Source organism: Sinocyclocheilus rhinocerous, unplaced genomic scaffold (genome assembly GCF_001515625.1).
Source record: "Sinocyclocheilus rhinocerous isolate Xijiao unplaced genomic scaffold, SAMN03320098_v1.1 scaffold5118, whole genome shotgun sequence".
NCBI classification, from domain to species: Eukaryota; Metazoa; Chordata; class Actinopteri; order Cypriniformes; family Cyprinidae; genus Sinocyclocheilus; species Sinocyclocheilus rhinocerous.
This window is the reverse complement of record NW_015625570.1, coordinates 216,742-219,499: the sequence shown is the minus strand read 5'-3', so window position 1 is coordinate 219,499 and position 2,758 is coordinate 216,742. Positions and strand designations below refer to the sequence as shown.

The following is a 2,758-nucleotide window of genomic DNA, read 5'->3' as shown; positions in this document are numbered from 1 at the left end:
TCTATGCATTTTAACAACTAAAAATGTTTTTGAGCAGGTGGGTGGGCGCTTCATCCCTCTAATCATTATATGTGCCTCATGAATATTAAATCACGTTCCTAGACGCTCTAGGAAACTTGATGCAATGTCAGAACGACCCGATTAATATTTATACCGTATCTTGCGCTCGGCGTTCTGGTTGGTCGGTGTACACGTACACAGTATGGCAAGCCAAAGTATTCATAAACGCCTGGTCGTGCATCTGATTGCACAGTGACCCGTTAAAAGCGTGCGATTTGGCAGCAAACCGCGAGTCCTTGAGGTGTGATTCCCCATAAAAACGCGCGTTCTTAACGTGCGCTTTGGAGTCACGGAAAACCAGGCTTTTATGAATACTTTAGCTTGCCATAACACGGAGACAGCGGCACGCGGCGCATGCGCGGAGAGGCGCGCATTCTGTAAGCGGCGCGGGCGGTGCGGAGAGGTCTCAGATTGCGGGAGTCTGGACTTTAAAAGCGGGCGTCACCGCATCAGCATCTTCAGGCGAGAGAACAGCCGAGACGCTCGCGCTGCCGGTGCTGGTAAGTGACTGTCTCTGAGCGCATGACGTCATGCTTTCACACACACACACACACGCGCGCGCTGATTATTGATTATTCCGATTGATCTGATGCATCTTCGGTGCAGCAACTTTATAGAATTGATGATTGAATTGAGTTTGTCATGCACAGGATGCGCATTACTCACTTGACACTTCTTGCTGTCACAACAATGTCATGCAGGAATACATGCGTGTGTATGTTTAATCGTGTCAGATGATGATGATGATGAGCATTTGTTGCAGACTGTGTGTTTGTAAATTCAGATGTGCGTCATTCATCGCACCAGTGTTTTGGGAGATCAGAAGCGATCTGTCATGATCAGGAGGACAAACAACTGTGCATCCTGATGTCATGGCTGTATTTTCATCAAACATTAGGAAATATTCACTTTTATTTTAAATACTTAAATAGTTGTGTTGTTTGCGATGTTGCATTTGCAGTGTTATTGCATATTGCATTATAATCAAAGAGTTGCATGCATTATTGTAGTTTTCTACTTTACATTATGCATTAGTAGTCATTGAGTCTTGCATTTTGGCTATATCTTATTTCAAATCTTATTGCATATAGTATTGTAATCAGTTAGAATATGCAATTATTGCAATACTGTCCTATACTACAGTAAAGTTATTGAGTCTTGCATTTTTGCTGGTCTATCCTATTTCAGATTTTATAATCAAAGAGTTGCATACATTTTCCTACTGTCTTTTACAATGCAATATTGTTCTATACTAGTAGAATTACTGAGTCTTTACATTTTTTTGTTATGTCCTATTTCAGATTTTATTGCAAATGCAGGATCAGCGTTAGAATGTGCTATACTATACTTTAGTCATTGAGTCTTGCAATTCTGCTGTTATATCCTATTCCAAATTGTATTGCTTGTAGGATTATAATCAGATTTAGCATAAATTATTTTCCAAGTGTCTTATAATACATAGTGAAGCTACTGAATCTTGCATTTTTGCTGGTATATCTAATTTAAAATCTTATTGCATAAATGATTAAAATCAGTTATAAGAATATGCAATTATTGCAATGCTATACTATAGTGAAGTTAAGTCTTTAATTTTTGCTGTTGTATTTTATTTCAAATTTTATTGCATTTAGGATTATAATTAGTGTTTGCATAAATTATTTTCCAAAAGTGTTTTACAATATTATGCAATACTGTACTATACTATACTGTTGTAAACTTGCATTTTTTTTGCCAGAATTTATTTCAAATTTTATTGCATATAGGATTATAATCAAAGAGTTGTATAAATTATCCAATAGTCTTTTACTATATTAAGCAATATTATAGTTATACTATAGTTATACTGTAGTTACTGAGACTTGTATTTTTGCTGGTATATTCTATTTAATATTTTTTAATTTTATTGTGTTTTACTGTATTATGTGATATTGCACTTTACTATACTGTTATACACTTAAGGTCTTGCAGTTTTGCTGTTATAATTTATTGCATATAGGAAATATAAACTATTTGTATTGGGCAGTTTTACAGACCCGTCTCACTAATTGTAAAATCGAGTCAAAAACAGCTTAATCCTTATGATTTTCTGTAAATGTGCATTTAATATCCAGTTGCCTTCTTGAATAACTTTATATTTACGTAAATCTGAGTTAATGAACATAATAATATAATTCTGAATGCAGTATCAGTGTTGCGATCAGTCAAAACCTAATTTGGCTGATGCACAGAAAAACAGCCTCGCATGTGGAGACTGACACACACACGTGTGTGTGTGTGTGTGTGTGTGCGCGCGCGTGTGTGTGTGTGTGTGCGTGTTGCATGCGGACTGTTGTGCTGAATAATGCTGTATAATCTTCAGTGGAAATCTGCAGCAAACACATTTTCCAGCCCAGTCCGTCACAGCCGTTGATTGTGTGTGTTTGTTTGTGTGTGAGTTTGTGAGTGTGTGTGTGTGTGTGAGTGTGTGTGTGTGTGTGAGTTTGTGTGTGTGTTTGAGCACCTGGTCTGTGTGTATCTGTAGGTCTCTTCTTCCTGTCTCGCTCTGATCTGCTGCTCTAGAGCTTCCTGTAGTCTGTGATGAAGATCTTCCAGCTCTTTGATTCTCCGTTGCTGGTGTTCAGCCTCCAGATCGCGAACCGCCACCTCTGCGCGAAGATTCGCCCGCGCCTGACACACACACACACACACACACACACGC

General features: G+C 38.3%; 1 protein-coding gene across 1 annotated transcript in view; it reads left to right on the top strand.

Annotated features, from left to right (window-relative positions):
* The first annotated feature begins 449 nt into the window (after positions 1-449).
* LOC107750317 (amyloid beta A4 precursor protein-binding family B member 2-like) overlaps positions 450-2,758 on the top strand; it is a 6,829-nt gene continuing 4,520 nt past the window's right edge. Inside the window, exon 1 of the mRNA XM_016565654.1 lies at positions 450-560. The gene's annotated coding sequence lies outside the window, so the exon portion shown is untranslated. The remainder of the gene's footprint in view (positions 561-2,758) is intronic.